Raw genomic sequence first — 21,729 nt, forward strand, 5'->3', positions numbered from 1 at the left:
TTAGTTATTCTTCCTCTGTGCTCTCCTCTTTCCAGCAGGTTGGAATCTGAATATGGCTTTCACTGTACAAGACACTGACATGCCCAAAAGGATGATAAGCCCACGGGAGGGCTCTTGCCTGCCTATTTCGTGCAAAGCCATCTCAGCAACTGGAACAACTCACTTCGGGACTGTTTGGTGAGAAAGAAAAACATGTCTCTGTTCCTTCAACCACTGTGTGTTGGGGTCTCTTTGTTATAGCAACTGTACCAGTATTTTGTAAACATAACTCAGAGCACCAACTAGGTGGGAAAATGATCATTTTAACTATATTACAATGAAAAAATCTGTACCATAGAACACCATAAATATTGTGAACATACAAGCAATAATTAAAATGAGATTTTTTTTTTTTAAGATTTTGTTTATTTATGCATACGGAACTGGGAAACAGGCCAGAGGTACAGGGGCAGTGAGAGTATTCACCAGGGAGCAGAACAGGCAGATCGACGAAGTACACTGCTGAGGGGAGCAGCAGGGAGATAGCAGAGGTCTTCTGCACCATGTGGGTCACCTTTCCGGGGTGGGGATCGAACTCATGCTGAAGCGACCACGGCCAGCTTCGCAGTGCTGCACTCCAACTCACTGCGCCACTAGGGAGGGCCCAAAATGAGATATTTTCAATGTATATCCAGAGTACATTTTTAAAATGTTTCAAGATAGTGAAGAAATGCCAAACAACCCAATAGAAAAATAGACAAAAAAGGTACATGAAATCACAGAAGAAACCTGAATGGTTAAACACACATCAAAATCTGTTTGATTTTAATAGTAATCAGATAAATGCAAGTATAGATACATACCTGAGAGAAACTCTTTGTACACTGGTACGTATACCTGCATTTGTGGAGTGTTAACTACAGCACTATTTATAAGCGCTGAAAACAAACTGGAAGCAACTTAAATGTCCATCAGGAAAATAGGACCCCCTGCCCACTTCAAGCCCTTTGTGTTAGCTGAGGTTATTTAAGGAGCTGACTGAAGCCATGTGGATGAACGGCCCAGTCTTTCTAGGCTTCTACTGTGTACGCAGGAAATGTGTGTTTTATTGAACCGCTTTTTGGTTTCAAAAAAATGAAAATAGATTAGCAGCACCAAAGACAAATTTAAAAATTAATAGCAAATGGGGAAAACAGCAAACTGCCAACAATACAGATAATATGTCCCAAATACATGAAGCTTAAAAATCTGTCAAGAATACAATAGAGAAAATGTGCTGTAAGGCCTCCGGTGCTGCAAGGGGTCAGCTCTCAGCCCCGCCAAGCAGCCGCTGCAGCTAGTCTGATCCCCACCCACCCACCCAGGCAGGGAGCTGACCCACATAGCGCAGCAGACCTCTCCTGTGGCCTGCTGCGCCCCTCAGCAGTGTGTTTCACTAGATCTGCCTGTTCTGCTGCCCACTCTGTCTCTGGAAAATCCTATTACCTCGCTTCCCCCACCACCTCCAGCTCCTACACCTCTGGCCTACACCCCTGTTCTTGTATGCAAAAATAAATAAATCTTTAAAAAAACAAAAAGTATTGTTAAAAAAATGCATTGGAATGATAAAATACTGAGTCCAGGAATGTTGTGCCTTTGTGCAGGGCAGGTAGGGACGTGTGTGTGTGTGTGTGTGTGTGTCCGTGTGCTTCGTATTATCTTAACATAGGAAGAAATCAACCTCATGTGGGCATCCAGAAAGGAAGCACAATTCCCCAGAGTTTTATATTCCTGGAGACTTACAAACTTTCCTATTTACAATTCTATTTTAATTTAGTCTCTTTCCCTATAGTGTTTTTTGTTGCCAAGTTATCCTCAAACACACAGCATTGGGTTTTACATTTCAGCCAGTATGAGAATCTCTTAGAAGGCTGCTCATATACAAACTGGGGAGGTGGCACCCCAGAGTCTCTGGTATGGTGGGTCTGGGGGAGACACCTGAGGATCTGCATTTCCAACAGGCTGACAAGTGAAACAGCAGCTGGTCTACACTTTGGAAACCACACTGCAGGCAGGCTGTGGTTCCCTGCGCATGCGTTTTTGTTTGTGGTGCATGGAGAAACAGTGAAAGAAGATGTGACCTCCTCCACGTTCACCTTGGGCTGCGGCCAGCACAGAAGCTCTTAATTCTAGGCGATGAGGAGGAGTGCTGACAGTGCAGCAAGTAGGAACCACGTGTCAGCAGAGTGAGTTTGACGTGAACTCACTTTCCCCTAACTATATGCCTGAACAGGTTGTGTATGATGTAACTGGTTGAGGAAATAACTGGGCGACTTCCCAGCAAACCTTGTCCCCTCATGCACGCACGCACACACCTGCCCCAGGGCCCCATCCTCAGCATAAACTCTAGTTTCTCTCTCTCTTTCTCTCTTTCACACACACACACACAAGGTGTGTGTGAGGGGAGTGTTGAAAATGCTGACCTCCCTATATATACAACAAACAAACCGGCCTAGGACTTGGCGCCCCCCCCCCCCTGTGAGCTCCTGAGTGACCTCGACCTCCTTAGTCCTACTGTCCTCTATCCTTTCAAGGCTGGGAGGGAGCCTGCTCTCTCTGGATCAGACATTTATGGTAGGTTAATAGGCTCCTGGGTACCTCGGGGTTCAGATCTTCTCAGCAAGCAGCAGGGACAGTCGTGAGTTTCTGGTCTTTCCAGCTGCATCCTCATCCTGTTCCCCAGCTTTTCAGGCCTGGAAAGTACCGACACACTTCAGCGGCCTGGGAGCCCAGGGAACATGTATTGGGGGGCAGGAGGGGGGCATATTTGCATGCATGCCCCCGGGGGCACTGGAGGTCAGTGTGCAGAAGACCAGGGCCCTGGGGCTGGTCATTATTTCCAGGCCTGAACCTTCCAGTCCCTGGTGCTCTGCCAAAGAGCCGGGCTCTCAGCTAATGAAAGTCTCTGATTAGCTGATGGTGCCCAGGGAGGTGCAGTGGCTGCCAAACTTGGCTCCTTGTGCCACTTCCCCATGGAAATGGTGCTGCTCCTGCAGCTCCGAGCTCACCTCCCACCTCCCAGCCCAGCACTCATCCCCGGGGGGGACGGGGAGACCGCCCCCCCTCTGCTGAGCAGAATGGCTGCAACAGTTAATTAACTGGACTAACGGGGCCTGGGCAGGGAGAGGAAAAGAAGCTGCAAGAGTGAGGACGTGGTGAAGACAGGAGCACCCGCAGGCAGGAGCCCAGGGCTGGGTTCGGAATCACTCCAGCAGCTTGTATCCTGCGTGTTTGGAGAGGGAGCAGGCAGGGGTTTGGAAGATTGTTTTAAGGAAGTCCTTTTTTTTTTTTAGGCAACATGCTAATTCTTCACCGGCAAATTGTATGGGCCCCCTTTCATGAGGCTAGGAAGCAGGCCCTCGGCTTTTTATGTGCACCCGTTTGTTGAATCTTTGCAAAATCCACACGAGATGGGGGTACTTATCTTCATTTCGCCAGTGAGCAAACTGAGGTCTGCCAAAGTCCACACTTGGAGTCAATAACAGAGCCAGGCGCTCAGCTACTGCCATTGTGGGGTGTGCTAGGAAAGGAGGCTCAAAGCATAAATAAATGAAATACTAATTCCGTTTCCCTGTATTTCAGGCAGCCTACTAAACCATCTTAGGTAGCAGCACCTCTGACCCTAACTGCAGATAGATTCAGTTTCCCTACTTTACATATGAGAAAATTTAAGCTGAAAGAGGCGCAATAATCTGCCTAAGGCCCCACAACGAGGAAATATCAGAGCAGGGATCTGCTATCCAACTATCTGAGTCCTTATCGTATTTCCTTGCCTCTATTATTTCTTCTCTTTTGGAACTGCTGCAGGCATCTTGCATAAGAGGAGGCTGCAGGATGGTGAGATGTTTTTTGTGTTTTTCCTATAGCGGAAGCTCTGGTTTGACATGGAGGAGCAGGATCGCCAAGGAGACTCAGATGGTGGAACTCAGCTGATCCTGGACAAGGGGCCAGGACCTGGGGTCACGATGCTTACAAGGATTCCTTCGGGGCTACCTACCTTGCTCATCCCCTCTCTAGGCATCACCACCACCTTGAGGGGCTTGTTCATCGAGGAGATTTCCTTAACATTTTAAAATTTAAATGCTTCCCTGGTCCCGAAGCCAGCTGGACAATCATCACTGGCAGCTCTGTCCTTCCTGTTTGTTCTCCTCAAGCAGTTCCAGCTGACCAGCCACCGGGAACCTGCTGCTTAAGCAGCTAGTAATGGGCTACAAAACAGCACGAGGAGGGCCTGGCAGGCAGGGGTCAGTGCCCTTCTGGGCTGTGGGCTGCCTTACAGAGAAGAACCTGGGACTGAGAATGCAGGAACACGGCTGACACGTGTTTATCGAGCTCTGCTCTGCTCTAGACTTTGTTTTCTGAAGAAAAAAAAACACAAATATGGGTAGGCAGCTCAAGCCATACAGAAGAATAGAAAGTGAAAAGTGGGAGCCTCCCCCCGTGGCACAGTGGGTTAAAGCGCAGCACTACGGAGCTCTCACAGCCTCTGCAGCACCAGCTCGAGCTCGAGTTCAATTCCTGGCAGCTGACCCACATGGCACGGCAGACCTCTCCTGACTGGCCCTCTGCTCCCGTCACCAGTGTGTTTCAGACAGTCTGCCCGTTCTGCTCCCCACTCTGACTCTGGTGAAGCCTCTCACCACCCCTGCACTTCTGGCCTGTACCCCAATTCTGTATGCATGAATAAATAAATCTTTAAAAAAGAGAACGAGGGCTCTCCCTGGTGGCACAACGGGTTAAAGCACCGCATTATGAAGCTCTCCAAAGCCACTGCAGGACGAGTTCGATCCCCAGCCAGGGAGCTGAACCATGGCAGACCTCTTCTGACTCGCCTGCTGCTCCCCTCAGCAATGTACTTTGTCAGTCTGCCTGTTCTCTGTTTCTGGTGAATCCGCTCACCCACCATACCTCTGGCCTGTACCCTAGTTCTGTAAGCATAAATAAATCTTAAAAAAAAAAAAAAGAAAGAAAGTGAAACTTTCTCTCCCAGACATCCCACCACCAGAAGAACCACCCACAACTGCAGTTCATCATCTATCTTTTCATTCTTTTCTTTGCTAAATCTTTTATAAATAAGAAGTTATCTTTAAATTTTTATTTATCTAACATAAAATGGGACTGAAATGCTGATCGTCAATTTGATAATTAACTCTTCAAACTTTTATATCAATTTACAGTCCCACCAAGAGCATATAAAATGGCCCACTTCCGGCCCTCCCTGGTGGCACAGTGGGTTAAAGCACAGCACTAAGAAGCTTAAGCCACTTCCGCATGAGTTCGATTCCCGCCTGCCCCAGAGGTGACCCACATGGTGTGGCAGACCTGTCCTGACCCGCCCGCTGCTCCCCTCAGCAGTGTACTTCGTCGATCTGCCTGTTCTGCTCCCCACTCTGTCTCTGATGAAGCCTCTCACCGCCCCTGAGCCAGATTTATTAAAGATTTATCTATGTATGCACACAAGAACTTGGGTACAGGCCAGAGGTGTGGGGTTCGGATGAGAGGATTCACCAAAGATAGAGTAGGGAGCAGAACAGGCAGATCTACTGAAATACTGCTGAGGAGAGCAGTGGGCAATACAGGAGAGGTCTGTCACACCATGTGGGTCACCTCCCTACCTGGGGATCTAACATGTGCTACAGTGGCCGCGGATTGCTCCAGCTTCATAATGCTGTGCTTTAACCCTGTGCCACCAGGGAGGACCCTGCAGCCACAACTTTTACACATGTGTAAATTATAGTTGTGTGTGTACTATAAATTCCAAGCGTACAACATATAATTTTTGAACACATGTTCAGAACACACTCCACTTTATGCCTATAGCTTCAGAGCAGATGTCATGTCTTGCTGTTTAACACAATGTACATAAAATGAGGTTGGTGGGGCACCTGGCAGGCCCCAACAAATCTCTGACCAAAGTGAGTCATGGGCTAACGAGGGCTGAGAAATAAACCATAACTGAGATCTCGTAGAGTCATGAACAGACAATGTGTAACAGGGGTTAGGTGTAAGGAATTTAGGGTTCACAAATACACGCATTCAAGTTCTAACTTAGCCACACACTAGATTCATGCCTTAGGTAAGTCAGTCCTCTGGCCCTGGTTTTTTCTCATTAGTGAAAAGGAAATAATATTCTCTGTCTCCTAAGATGGTGGATGAAATGAGTTGGTGAATGCAAAACACTTTGCAAAATGCTTGAAATGTGAGTCTCAGCATTGTCAGTTTTTATTGTATGTTGCCTACATTCTGGTTTGTTGAGAGTCAGAGTAGTTCAGCTGTACAGAAAACTTACGCATAACAGAAGAGATGGCCTAAGTGAGGTTAAGCCAGTGATTCTCATTCTCAGTGATTCTCAGTCCTGGCTGCCCCTTAGAATCATCTGGTGAGCTGAAAACCAAATTTTATGCCAAGTCAATGAAACCAGAATCTGTGACGGTGCTGAGAATCTTTTGAAACAGAGGCTGCCGTGAGTATGAACTTGGAGGCGAGACTAAGAGCCCATGAATGAGGCTCTGAAGATCAAGGCTTTGATTGAACAAGTCCTCTGAATCTCTGACACCAGACCATAGAGGCCCCCTTTCCACTTGTCCAGAAATCCCGTTTTATATGTGGAGGTCTATGTAGTCCTAGGAAAGCTGATGCCTTCCCTGACTTCAGGGGGCAAGGGGTGACCCCTAAGGCTACTGTTATCGCTGCATTTTATGTCACCAGGACTGGTTCAGAGCCTGGGAGCAAAGCAATTGTAATCAGGGTGACTCACAACTGTTGGCAACACTGGGACAAAGATGCTGTCTTTCCTGTTGAGGGCGAAGGAGAAAGCAGGTAGCCTTGGGAGCTGTTTTTAGTTGTGTTGGAACTCCCGAAGGGTGTCAGCTTTAGTAGAAGACTGTGAAAAGAAAGACATTATCTTACTGTGAGATCAAGCCTCACCTGCAGCTAGATTCCTCTGGACTGTCTAGCATCATGAACTGATGAATTCCCCACTCAGGTCCATTTTTTTTTACACTATGCATACAAGACCTGAGGTACAGGCCAGAAGTGCTGGGGGTGAGAGGATTCACCAGAGACAGAGTGGGGAGCAGAACAAGTGGACCAACAGAATACACTGCTGAGGGGAGCAGCAGGGAGGCAGGAGGTCCGCTGCGCCCTGTGGGTCACTCCCTGACTGGGGATCGAACTGGCACTGAAGCGGCTGCACCTGGCTTCACAACGCTGCTCCTTAACTCGATGCACCACCAGGGAGGCTCCTGCTTTCACATTTCATGCCCCAGTGTGTGTCTGTACATGCAGCTCCTTTCCCGGGCACAGTCTTTCCACCTTCACATGGCAAATTCCCTCTGTTCTTCAAGCTGTCACTCAAATGCCACTACGCTCATTTTCCTGATGGAGCCAGGGGTCTTCTTTGGCTTTGTCATATACTTTCTGTACCCCTTCATCACAGTGCTGTCAGTGGTGGGACATGTTCTATGCCAGTCTCCACACACCTTCCCCTTTCTCTCCCCAGACCATGAACTCCTGAAGGGCAGGGCCTCTCTGAAGTGTCTGGGGGGCAATACAAAGTGACAGGTAAATAAACTAGTCTGGAGGAGGTGACCCAAACTAAAATCCCAGCTCTACTGTCTTGGATAAGACATTCAACTTCTCTTTGCTTCATTTTCCCCATCTATAAAATAGGGATTCAAAATAATACTCATATCATATCATAGATAGGATTAAACAAGATATTACATAAAAATAGATATTGCATCAAAAGTCCTTTAGCAGAGTGCCTTGCCTCGACAATAATGATTACAATAATCATTACTGATTACAATAATGGTTCCAATGGACAGTGAAGACAATTAGGATCCAACTAGTGACCTGCGTGGGGTAAGTACTAAGTACACTTTGTTTAAAAAGAACAATGACCATATTTCTTAAACTAAAGGCCTCTATTTTAAACCCAAAGAGGCAGAGTGTATTCTCTGACTACTGCTGAACCCAGAGACTTTGACCCCAAGGAGAGAGGAATGTGAAAGCAACCTGAAGGAGCGTTTACAGCTTGGCCTTTGCAGCTCTCAGTAACAAGGCCGCCTCAGAACAAGCCTCCTGAAGGCAGCTTTTTTTGACTTTACACGCGCCCATTTTGAAAAGTTTTTCCAAATCTATTGATTTCTGGACTCAAAACAACCTGATTTTTTATTTTGCTCATGTGACTAGTTTTATTGTTTAAACACCTTTTTTTTCCATAAAAAACGTAAACAGCACAACAAAGTAAAAAATGTAAACAGCACAACAAAGTGAAATTGTCACCCCTTCCCTCCTCCCGCCTTCAGAGGTCATTAATGCTGACGATTTCCTGTATTTCCTTTCATGCGTTTTTTTTTCTTTTTTTCTTTTTTTTTCATCTGTACTGAGGTGTAACTGACATAGCATAAACTGCTTATAGTTAAAGCATGCAACTCGGCAAGTTTTGCCCCTGTATACACCTGCAAGCCCTGCCTGATCAAGATAGTGCCCCATCCATCATCACTGCCCAGAGTTTCCTCATGCTCCTCTGTCCTCCACCCTCTGCCCCTCCCCCAACCTGTCCACAGACCTTGTCACAATAGATTACTGTACAAATTCTAGAATTTACATAAATTTACTTTGCACAACACATACTCTTTATGTCTGGCTTCTTCCACACACTGTAATTCCATCATGCTGTGTGCATTAGCAGCTCATCCTGTCGCTGAGTTATTTTCCATGGTACAGACATACCTCAGTATCTTCACCCACTCATTGATGCACATTTGAGTCATTTCCAATTTTTACCTCTTACAAATGAAACTGCTGAAATGTTTGGGTACAAGCCTACAGAGATATGTTAATCTGACTTTAAAACCTAACACCAGAGGGCCCTCCCTGGTGGCACAATGGGTTAAAGCACAGCACTGCAAGCTGGCCACAGCTGCCTCAGCTAAAGTTCGATCCCCGGCCCCGGAGGTGACCCACATGGTGCGGCAGACCTCTCCTGTCCCACCCACTGCTCCCCTCAGCAGTGCACTTTGTCAATCTACCTGTTTTGTTCCTCACTTTGTCTCTAGTGAATCCTCTCGCCACCCCTGCTCCTCTGGCCTGTACCCCAGTTCTGAATGAGTAAATAAATATTAGCAACAACAAAAACCTAACACCAGAAGCAACAGTGTGGGGTGGAAAGATGTAGGTAGGATGATTGTGGGAACATTAGAACCATTTCTTTTCAATGTGTGTTGCTAACATCTTTATCAAGTCTTGAGCATTAATTATAAAGATGTTTTAAAACATTGAGTAATCCCTTAGTAGCATGCAGGCTTAAAGTTTCACCAGCTCAAGTTCTCACCTACTATATAGCCCCCAAATTAGCTGTCATTACTTCCCAGAAGGTCACAGTCATTCAGCCATCATGAACACACCTTGTCACAAGCTTCAAAATACCAAAAGAAACTTAATTTCCTGAGGCCAAGACATTGGGTCACTGACACATTCTAGTACCTAAAACCTAAATACAAGCACAAGTATTTATCTGTTTCTTTTTCTAAGCAACTCACTCATTTTGGAACAATTCTAATGATTGTAACTAAAGTCTTCCCTGACCTGTAGAAGATAGTGACCAAATGTCTGTCCTAATAAATGCCCTATGGAGCCACCTTTTCACATAAAACTAATATTTTTGACCCTGGTTCTTTTTTATTATCATTATTTAATATTTCACATTTATATTTGCAAATAATTTTATGAGCTAACTATGATATATATGACCAAACCACAAAAAAACTACTGGTTCCTACCCTACACTAATGAATATAATTCTCTGGATTTAAAGATTCTATGGGCATTTAAAAAAATTTTATTCTTCTCTATTTAGGCATAGAAGAAGTGGGGTATAGGCCAGAAGTGCAGGGGGTGAGAGGATTCAACAGAGACAGAGTGGGGAGCCGAACAGGCAGATGGACTGAAATCCACTGCTGAGGGGAGCAGCGGGGAGACAGGAGAGGTCTGCTGCACCCTGTGGGTCACCTCCCTGGCCTGGGATAGAACTGGAGCTGCCATGGCTGGTGACAGCTTGAAGGCACTGAGAATTTAACCCTTGCACCACCGGGGAGGCCTCTATTGGGCATTGTTTTGAAACTCATTTGCCATCTCCTTACCCTCTTCAACTTCAACTCTTCAACATTGATCTTGTCTTCACATTTACTATGCAAATCCCATTCTACTTACTGTGTCTAGAATGTTGGCCTCAGTGTTCCTTTAGTTCAGGAGAGAAAACAACAAAACACAAATCAGTCCTGGCTCACATCCCTCCATGTGATACCTCTCCACTAATTTTAAACTTGGTTATTTAAAATGTGTTTGTCAAGTGTTTGCTGTATCATTTTTTAAAATCCTTTGAATAAGGATTTTAAATAAATAATAGCATGTTAATATCTAGTGATGCTTCACAATATGTCAACCAGGAATGAATTTAGTAAAATTATTTATTCTTTGTGTCTCAGTTTCTTCATTCATAAAATGGAATAATACTGAGTTCATAAGGTTTTCATGAAGATTAAATAAGTCACTATGTAAAATATTTAAATAGTACGATACATCAAAATATAACATGTTGTTTTGCTCTATTAAGTATTAGTCTTAGATGTTTATGTATGTAGCAGACTTTACTGAAGATGTGGGAAGGGGGAAGGGGTTGTTTACATTATAGAAATATAATCAATTATTGAAATATAATTGATATACAACATTATATATTTCAGGTATAAAACATAATGATTTGACATTTGTATATACTATAAAATGACCATCACATTAAGTCTATTTACCACTTTTTCTTAGTAACTTTCAAATTTGCAAAGCCATATTATTGGCTATAGTCTCCACACTGCCCATGATCTCTCCTGGACATAATTATTTTATGCCCCTTGACTCCCCACACCCATTTTGAGCCCTCCCCCCAATTTCTATCCCACTGGTAGTCAGCTGTCTGTCTTCTGTTTCTATGATTTTTAGTTTAGTTTTTTAGGTTCCACATACAAGTGAAATCATAAAGCATTTGTCTCAGTATTATCAGCATAACACCTAAGTTCATCAATATTATTGTAACTGGCAAGATTTTGTCATTTTCATGACTGTATAGTATTCTTGGGGGGAGGTATACATGCCCACATGTATTTTGATACCACTTCTTTATCCCACTGATGGACACTCAACTATCATTTCTTCCCAATTTTCAGAGCCCTATGCTTTCTTTTACCTCCAGAAACTGGATTCTCTTCCCTCTGTCATGCAAAATCACTAACCTCTCCCCCACCTACTTAACCCCAGGCTTCCCTGCAAAGCTACACTTGTAACTGTGCTCAGCCTACATGTGAACTTTTCCCCCAGATCCAATCTTTCAGTGTCACTTCAAAATCTCTTTCCTTTCTCCTTCCTCAATAGACCTGGGAAGGGGAAGGGACCAAAACAAAAATTTCCTTAAACATCTTATCATCTGCCTTAGAAAGAAGACTCCACAACAATTAACCTCATTCTAAATAGCAGTCTTAATTATTGAGACATACAAATACACATTTCAAATGCAAATTTTAAACACATTAAAAAATGTGTATTTTAAACATGCTTCGACTTTTTATGATACTCCTTAATATTAATTTCATCAGCATGCTGCTTGAGTCGTAATATTTCAATGACTAGTGTTTATAAAAGCAAGCTTTTGAACACTAGTCCAGGTTTCCAAATTCTGAGAAATAAGTCAGGAAGGAAGTACTTGGCTTGTTCAACCATAAATATAGCACTGATTCTGCGCAGCGAGGGCGGGAAACAAAACAAAACTTGCAGAGTGTTGTTCAGTGAACACCCAGATTTTGTCAGTTTTCCTCTGAGTGACCCCCATGCAACCAAAATAAGGACCTGGCCAGAGACATAGAAGCCCACTTCCATTCTTGGACAATTCAGACCCGTGATGGGAAGATCTCCAAGGAGATTCTGGACTTCCTACCACTAAAAGCAGTTTGGGGCTCCAGTGTTTAATGGAAATTGAAAGGTGAGACTATATTTATCTCTCAAGCTATAAAGCTTATCATATCAGTTATGCCTGATTATACAACCGGAAGTGTCCCAAGACTTCTTTAGACTAAGGCTATAGAACGATATCTCAAGTCTTCAATACACATTTAATGACTCCAAGCCCTCTTCTTGGGAAAATGAGAAGTCTCTGGAAAAATGGGAAGCTGATTCCTAAAGGTTTCCCTTTTTCTTTCTTGTTTATGGCGAGAGAGGCCAGAAGAAAGACAATAGGATCCCGGTCCACAGCTCCAAGACCCCACACTAGCTGGGGGCTGGCTGTTCCTAGAGTCTGCTGCTCCTCACCAGAAGTGTCTACCCAAACTGGACGCATGTTCCACCTTCCTGCCCACAGCACTGCTAAACCTGCAAGCAGGTGTTGAAAGAGCTTGACTTTGAGGATCAAAGAATGAATGACACTGAAGTGGCAGGAAGCCTAAAGAGAAAGGGATCTATCACTGCTTCTTTTTTTTTTTAAAGACTTATTTATGCATACAAGAAGTGGGGTGTAGACCAGAGGTGCGGGGAAGGTGAGAGGATTCACCAGAGACAGAGTTGGGAAGCAGAACAGGCAAATTCACTGAAATACACAGCTGAGGGGAGCAGCAGGGAGAGAGATGGGAGAGGGCTGCTGAGCCACGTGGGTCACTCCCTGGCCAGAGATTGAACTGGTGCTGCAATGGCTGGCCATAGCTGCTAGTGCTGTCTTTAACCCCTGCAACTCCAGGGAGGTCCTACCTCTGGCTATTGAATTTGTCCACCCTCTCCTTGGGGACCCTCCACCAGGGCTGACTCTGTGGGCCTTTGACCCGGGCAATCACATAGCCGAACCCCCTCTATTACAGGGAAGCCCAGAATGGACTGGGCCGCCTGTCTGTGGGCCCTCACCTGCTCGCTCACAATTCAGTTACACTGCAGGGACACACAAAAGGGTCAACAACGGGTTTATTTACAAAAGGGGAAAGGAACAGGAAACAACCCAGGGAAAGAGCAGGATACAAAGTCACTGGAATACCTTGCGGCTCTGCTGACTGAACACACGGAGTCATGCGGCCAGGAGAGCTGCTTTCCAGAGAGAGCAGTGAGAGATGCAATCCCGTCCGATTTATCCCCCAAATGTCCCAGAATTCCTGCTAGCTCCGCCCTTAGGTCCTCGCAGTTCTCTCCCTGGTACTGCTGGGAGTTGTAGTTTCCAATCACTGGAGTAGGGGGTGGGGTCCAGAAAGCTGGAGTAGGTGGTGGAGTCCATAAGACTCTGCAGAGTTCCCATAGGACACCCTTCCCCTTAACACCTCCACCACCCCATCCCCCCGACCCCCCCCCCCAGGGGCTCCACACATAATGTTCGCTGTTGCCACCTTGAATTTCTGAATGATTTTTGAAGAGACCCTGCATTGACATTTTGCAATGGGTTCTCCAAATTATGTAGAAATTTATACCCTCTCTTTTACTTGTCATGCAATTAGCTTATACAAGTATGACTGTCCCAGGTGTATAATATGATTCAACATTTGTATATATTACGAAACGATCACCAAATACACCAGTTAACATCCATCTCCACCCGTGGTTAAAATCACACCTTCTAGTAAACATTCTTCTACTTCACCCCCATCTGCTGTGTTTTCGGAGACCAGACCACGCACACCACCAGCCCAAGCACCCGTGATAATGTTCATTTTTGGTTTTCTAGCCCAACTCCAGGAGCAAAACTGTGAGAGGCTTGCAGTGAAGAAGCCAACTAGATTACTTATGAAAGGTGAAGGCTTTAGAACATTCTACAAACTTTGACTTCTGCTCTGGTCTCCTCCTCACCTACACCCCCATTTCCACCCACTCTTCATGCCCTCAACCTCCCACCTTCTCGTCTCCCTTCCCTACTCGGTGGGTGGGTCATAGCCCCCTGAGGGGCCATGTAAGTCATTTTCCAGGCAAGACCCAGAGGCTTCTCCCCAGCGGGAGGGCCTCACTGCAGAGGTTCCAGGAGTGGTGGATGGAGGGGTGGCAGCCCTGGCTGGCTCCGGGCAGAAGGGGAAGGGCCAAGAGCTAGGAGCCCGAGAAGATGGGTCACTGCCCTGTGGCTGGCAGGAGCCGCTGCTGTGCCTGAACTTTTATTCTGGGAACAAATCTTTGCTCTCTTCACCAGTGACCCGCGTGAACCTTGACTCCCAGCAGCAATAAAGTGGGGCAATAAAGTTGGAGAGAAGGGCTGACTCCACATCTGTGGGGTAAGAGTTCCCTGGCAGAAGAAAGACAGCAGGACACAGTGCTCTCATGGAGACAAAAGAAACAAAGAGTCAGAGAAAATGAGATTAAGAAGTCTGAGCCTTGACTAATTGCTCCTAGATGACTCCACACCAAAAAAAAGTCTCTTTACCCCATCCCCCTTCCCATGTAAAACACTCCTTTCTTTTCAAGATGAGGTGATAGTGAGAAAAAAAAAAAAAGGAAAAAAGGGGGGTGGTGTGGGAAGAGTCAAATCAGGCTGGGGCTTGAAGTTGAAAGGGAGCAGAATACACCCTCGAAATATATGACTTTTGGGCATAAGGATTATTTTGAGCTGTTTATTTGGAAGCAGCAGCAGCCTTAGGAAAAGCTCTGATAACCTCACCAAAGTGGCCCTTTTGAACAGATATTTACATTTACAAGGGAAATTTACATTTGTGAGGCCCGGTGAGCAAACCTCCAGACACGTCTATCACTGAGAAAGCAGCAACTGAAATCCACACAACAACGTGCCCTTGTTTGTGGTAGTTTTCTGGGAAACCTCCCCCAAATGGGGTATTTAAGGTGAAGGCCTTTTCAGGGAGCTACTCAGCTTTTCTGGGTCTCGCCCAGGTATCCAGGATGGATACCTGTTTTAAACGTGTTTGTTTTTCCTCCTGTTTATGTCTTGTATTACAGGGAGTTTCTCAGCCAAGAACCTAGAAGGTTAGAGAGAAAATAATTTTTCCTTATCCACAGATTCATGGGAGGCCGTCGGGATCCTGGCAGAAAACCATTTTTTGTAGGATCAGTCCTGGAAACACCCACTGAGTTGGCTACTTCTTCCTTCTCTGCAAACAGGATTTTAGCAAGATTCTTCTACTGCGCAAAGACTCTGAACTCTTGGCCTCAGTCACGTCCTCTCTCCCACCCAGGCCCAACAGGCTCTTTTCCTTGGCAGTTGCAGAATCCCAGTTATTTATCAGCCAGCAGCAGAGGGCGATCTGGCCCCGGAGGATGACCTGGACGCCTGTCGCTGGTGCCTAGATTGCTAATGACTTGCAGCCCATCAACATAAAGCTAACTCTTCACAAAGGAACATTGTCTCTGAGCACTTTCCTTTTCATTCTTGAAAACTCCTTTGCCTTAGCTAACCCCTTCCTCCTCCCTCCAGCCTTCCTCCTCCTAGTTCCCTTTTCTCTCCCCACCTCTTGGAAGCTGCAGGAAATGAACAAGGTCCTCAGTGGAGAAAAACAAATCCCAGAGTCCTGCTGAGGGAAACCACTGGGAAGCTACCAACTGTCATGGCAGCTGCTGGAGCCCTGAGCCGCTCTGTGTGTGTGTGTGTGTGTGTGTATGTGTGAGAGAGAACATGTACATGCATCCAAAATAGCACAAGATTGACAGTACTATACATCCGTGGGATACACACAAATCGTCTCTCCCCTTCTCTCTCATACACACACACACACACACACACAAAGTCACCTGGAGAACTTGTTAAAAAACACAATGTCCCCGGCCTTCCCCAGGAATTCTGACTTAGGAGCCTGGAGTGGGGCCCAAGAATGTGCGTTGTCAACAGTCCCAAGACATTCGAAGGCTGCCAGTGACGGCGTTTGAGTAGCACACCAACATCAGTGAATAGATTGTGTAGATCTGGGTCAGCCGCTTGCTTGGATAAAATCCTGATAAGATGCACTCCCCCAGGACAGTCGGTCCAGATCCTTCTCATGCCAGACCAGAAGATTTCACAGAGCAGCCGCCTCCCGCTTGGCAGGGAGGGGAGAAAGTAGCAACCAGAGCATTGTTCCGAGGGGGCTGGGTTCAGATAATAGGCTGCCTTTCCGTCAGCTGTTTCTTTCATTCCAACTGGCAGAGAGCCAAGGTAGGCCTTCCGTTCACCCCTGGGCAGATGAAGCCTCTGTCTCTGCTGTACTCCACAACTTGTGTTCCGGGCTCTGAACCCCCCTCTACACCTTTCCAACCGCAGAACCTCAGAGGCTCTGGGTTCTCCCAACACAGGCTCAGAGGCTGGTGGAATGAGCTGGTCACTGTCAAGACAGCTGACACCCAAAGGCTCTCAGTGATCCTGAAGGACAACGGCCTCCAGCCGCACCAGTGGGGGCCAAAGTGGCCTGCCCATGCCGAGCTGCGCTGCTCTGGGCCTTTCTCCTGTTCGCAACTGTCAGCCCCAAAGAGCGTGCACGGCACTGCCACCACCCTGCCCAGCACCCACCCCTACATGCACACCGGCAAGGCAGCAGACTCGGGCAGGGTAAGGGCCTGCGGAGGAGCTGTCATCCGCCCCTGCGAGACCACCCTGGCATGCACAGTGTGCTCGGGTGCCCTATGGCACCATGCCTGCAGCCGCTGGTGGCATGGACAGGCCAGGGGGCGGGCAGTGGCTGTGGGCTCCTCTATCAGAGCAGAATTCCAGTCACCAAAGCTGGGAGGGGGATCAAGAGGTCACAAGGGCAAGCTGCTGTGCTCAGGGGCAGGGTGCTAAGGCGGGTTGGCCCCTGCGCCACAGCACTGTACCAGGCAGCCCGCACCTCATCAGGGCAGCGGACAGAGCCAGTTCCTTGTCCAGACAGATGTGTGCCACGCACATCAGGGGAGAGTGTGCACAGCTCACAGAAACCAGCAGGGCTGCCTGAGATCTGGGCTGTAAACGCTTTCCAAAGGGACACTGCCCTGTGGATCATTTCGGCTTTTCTTTTTTAGTTTTAATTTTTTAAACAATTTATTTACTTATGCTTCCAAGGGCTGGGGTATAGGCCAGAGGTGTAGGGGGTGAGGCACCAGAGACAGAGTGGGGAGCAGAACAAGCAAACTGACCAAAACACACTGCTGAGGGGAATGGGGGGAGACGGGAGAGGTCTGCTGTGCCATGTGGGTCAGCTCCCAGGCCCGGATCGAAATCACCCTGCAGTGGCCAGTGATAGCTGGATAGCACTGAGACTTAACCCCTGCACCACCAGAGAGGCCCTTTAGTTTTAATACTTAGAAAAATTTTTTGAAGCAATATTGCTTTATAACCTTATATGGGCTTCTGGTGTACAATGTTATAATTCAACATCATGGCCTATACTACATCCTCCACCACACAATTGACCCCTTTTACTAGTTTACCCAATCCTGTTCCTCCTTCCCTCTGGTAACCACCATTCTGGCCTTATCCTCTAAGAGTCTGTTTGATTGTTTGTTCTTTTTTTTTTTCTCTTTATCTTCCACAGATGAAGGAAACCAACTGTTATTTGTCTTTCTCTGTCTGACTTATTTCACCTAGCACATTATCCAAAGATCCATTCATAGTGTTGCATATGGCAAGATTTCATCTTTTGACAGCTGAGTAGTATTCCAATCTATATACAATATCTTATTATTCATATAGCCGTATAGATGTTCATAGCAATCTCTTATGATTCTTTGTATTTCCATGGTATGTGGTAACTTATCTTTCATTTCTAATTTTATTTGAAATTTCTCTTTTTGTGAGTCTAGCTAAAGTCTTTAAAAATGGTTCTTGATTCCATTGATCTTTTCTATTGTGTTTCAACCTGTTTCATTTGCAATTTGTATTATTTGCTACCAACTTTTGGCTTTGCTTTGTTCTTCTTTTTCTAGTTCTTTTACGTGTATGGTTAGATTGCTTACTTGTGATTTTTCTTGTTTCTTGAGGTCGGTAGCTCTATCATGGTATCGATTTCCCTCTTAGTACTGCTAGTGCTATATCCCATGGGATCTGCTAACCCTTGCTTTTGTTTTCATTTATTTCCAGGCTTGTTTTTTACTTAACTTCTCCTTTGATTTCCTCATTGGTCCAACAGTTGCTCAATGCCATGTTATTTAGTTGCTACATATTTGGGTTCCCCCCATCATTTTTCTCATTTTTCTTATGGTTGATATCTAGTTTTAAAATCATTATGATCAGAAAAGATGCTTGATATGATTAAAATTATAAATTTATAAATCTTCATAAATTTATTGAGACTTGTGTTCCAACATATGGTCCATCCTTGAGAATGTTCTATGGCATTTGAAAAGATATGTATTCTGTTGTTTGGGGATGCTATGTTCTGTATGGACCCATTAATCCATCTGTCTAATGTGTCATTTAAGGCCCTTGTTCACTTACTGATATTCTGTCTGAATGATTTGTCCATTATTGTTTTTTTGTTGTTGCAGAAAAGCATGTAAAATGCTTCTAATAAATAACAAAAATCCAATCAAGTCAATTTTAGAGGTAAAATTATGTTTATCAAATGATTCATGAATCAGGCAGCATTCCATCTAGTGAGAAGAAATGTGTGCAAAGAAATTTGTACAAAATAAAAGGTTTTATAGCTAGAAAGAGGGTGAAACAAAGTTATAACAAAAGAAAATAAAGATCATTTCAGACAAAGCCACCTTCCATTAGGATGGGTGGGGGGATCTCATTAGTCAGATAACCTCACTTAATGCTGACCAATAAAACCTAGATTGATCAAAGTTCCATTTCTGGGAGAAGCTGAAATTGCAATTTGGTTAGGTAGCAAGTCGTAACGGGGCTTATTATGAATGACTCCATTTGGGACCTTCCTCCCTACGCTTCTCCCTCCTTCCCTCCTTTCCTCCAAACTGAATTATTTAAGACAAGATTACATGGGAGTGCAATCCATTTATTTTTTTCAAAGGGAAAAAGACTGTCTAGTTTAGAGAGTTTAGTCATGAATTAACTAAATTGATGAAGGTAATATCCAATTACTATGATATTTATATTCCTTGGGATTCATTTAAAACTGACTTTTTACTGTATTGGTATTTACCAAAGAACAATAATTATATTTCACAACTCTTTAAGTTTATTCTGAAAACTTTTCGATAACAACTTAAAATATACCAGAGGGGCCCTCCCTGGTGACACAGCAGGTTAAAGCACAGCAATATGAAGCTAGCCACAGCTGCTTCAGCACGATTTCGATGCCTCCGGGGTGCTGACCCACATGGCGCAGCAGATCTGTCTCCCCCACTGCTCTTCAGCAGTGTATTTCAGTCGATGCCTGGTCTGTGTCTCTGGTGAATCCTCTCACACACACAACAACCCCTACCTCTGGCCTGTGCCCCAGTTCTGTATGCATGAATAAATAAATCCATAAAAAAATAAGTAAAATTCACAAGAGAACACATAGCTTTTAAAAAGTCTTTTGGAAATATACAGGAACAAAATGATCACAGGAGACAGCTCTCGGGAAGAGGGGACGCTTTCAGGGCAGCGACTCAGTACTACCCCAAGACTCTTCTAGGGAAGAGCCAGGCCGTGCTCAGCTTCATCCTCAGTCACTTATCCCCAGCCCCCAACAACCAACTTAACTTGGCCTTGCCCAGCTTCTGGTAGTTTCCTGCCTCCATACTACACACAGATACCTGGGTACCTTTGGACCAGGAACCCGACCTCTCTGTGCCTGAGTTTTCTGATTTATAAAACAAGAACAATGTTTACTATCGCCTATATTTCTATAAATACACAACTTTTTAATTTGGGCAAAGTTACCTCAAAAAAGTGCTTGACATTGGGAGCCATTAGCATTTACCTGAATGCTCACTAAACAGAAAGAAAGGATGAGAAACAGAGAGGCCAAACCTGATGTCAAAGTTCATTTGGTTGCTCAGTCGCCAAGGACTGGAGCCCAGGAATGGGGACGCAGAGCCCACCCACCTCCAATTTCCAGGCAGTGACTCAGAGAGTGGGGAAGATTCCAGAAAGTTGGTCTTTAATGTCTTTTCATGACACAGGCATGAAAACAATCCGTTCTTTGATGGCTTTTCACTAAGCCCTTTCCAGAAGTATCTATAGGCAGGGCAGGAGGCCTAGACTTGCATGTGAAGGACTCCTGTACTAAGGTTCACAGAATAAAGTAAGCATCTGCAACAACCTTCTATCCTTCTCGTCTCTTCATTAATTCCTAAAAATCTTTTTTTAAAGATTTATTTATTTATGGATACAGAACTGGGGTACAGGCCAGAGGTGTGGGGAAGATTCACCAGAGACAGAGTGGGGAGCAGAACAGGCCGATCTATTGAAGTACACTGCTGAGGGGAGCAGCGGGCAGCCGGTCAGGAGATGGCTGCTGCACCCTGTGGGTCACTCCCCAGCTGAGGATTGAACTTGTGGCTGCAGCAGCTTCACAGTGCTGCGCTTTAACCGGTTGTACCACCACGGAGGACCCAATTCCTAAAAATCTTACAGAGTCTGAAATTAGAAGAGAGTCGCAAAGTCAGATGCCTTTACATTGAGGCCCTAAACCTTCACCCCTGTAGCAGGGTTTCAAAGACCCATGTCTATGACTTTCTGGTAAGATTTGCCCACATTAGTTGGCTCTGTCACCCTGAAAAAGAGTTGGTGGAGGGGGGGTGCATGATGGGAGGCACTCCTGACTCTTTCTATGATCCTCAAACTTTTAAAACTTATAATCTTTTTTTTGAGTAAAAATAACCAAGTCTGATCCCTTCCTTTAATGTAAAGTGAAGTGATACTAGGAGTTAAAACATGTCCTCAATTTACACTCATCTGCCTCCTTGGGAAGATCTGGGCTCCTGCAGAGAGTTGTGACCCCTTTGTCCTACACACACACACACACACACACACACACACACACACACACACACTCCCTCTCTTTCTCTGAAACACACTTACTGACTCTGAGAGAGTGTGTAGCACTGTGGCAGACCACAAAGATGAACACAAAGAGGTGTGAGCCAGACACCCAGCAGTCATGCGGCCCAGTGCCTGCACACACATGTGGGTGCCCTGGGATGACGTGGGAGGGGGAGTCAAACACAAGAAGGCAGGAAGAGGTGTGACATGGAGCCAGAGACGAAAAGGAGCTAGGTGTCACTGAGGGAACAGCTCCATGAAAACAGTTGTTCGCAAGGAATTTCTGTTCTGTGTGTTTTTAGTGGTCTTCTGCAGTCTTGGGTTCCTTCTGTTCTGTGGTTTTCTCACCAGCAAGCATTCTAATTAATCTCTCTTAAATTCTTGCTAGTCCTTCTTTTCCCTGTATTTGAGTTAGGTATACAGGAGCCCTGCCAAATCCACAGAGATCTCCATTAGAGAGATCTTATTTATCACCCAGTCCAGGGTTTTCAATTTTTTTCACTATGACATCCCAGTAAGGAGTACATTTCACACTTTGATCTGGTACCTGCATATGTAAAGTATGACCAAAGCCCAGTGTAATGAAACAGTCCTTACCTTACCTTATAAACTATTATTAAGAAAACAAAATTCACAAATTTAGAGATCTAATTGTTTTCATTAGGTGATGCATGAATCAGATTGCAGCTCCTCTAGACACTGCAAAGGGTTACAAAACTGAGGGATATTTATAGACATATATGTGGGGCACACATTTAAGAAAGAAAAGATTGTTTCAGGTGAAGTTACCTTCCCTGGGGAGAGAGGGG

General features: G+C 45.3%; 1 long non-coding RNA gene across 1 annotated transcript in view; it reads right to left on the reverse strand.

The window, feature by feature from the left end:
* Window positions 1-2,502: 2,502 nt before the first annotated feature.
* The window catches only part of LOC105854106, a 74,639-nt gene continuing 55,412 nt past the window's right edge, over window positions 2,503-21,729 (reverse strand). Inside the window, exon 4 of the long non-coding RNA XR_001145828.1 lies at window positions 2,503-2,711. This is a non-coding gene — a long non-coding RNA (uncharacterized LOC105854106). The remainder of the gene's footprint in view (window positions 2,712-21,729) is intronic.

The sequence above is a fragment of the Condylura cristata genome, unplaced genomic scaffold, assembly GCF_000260355.1.
Source record: "Condylura cristata isolate star-nosed mole 26May11 unplaced genomic scaffold, ConCri1.0 scaffold00026, whole genome shotgun sequence".
NCBI lineage: Eukaryota > Metazoa > Chordata > Mammalia > Eulipotyphla > Talpidae > Condylura > Condylura cristata.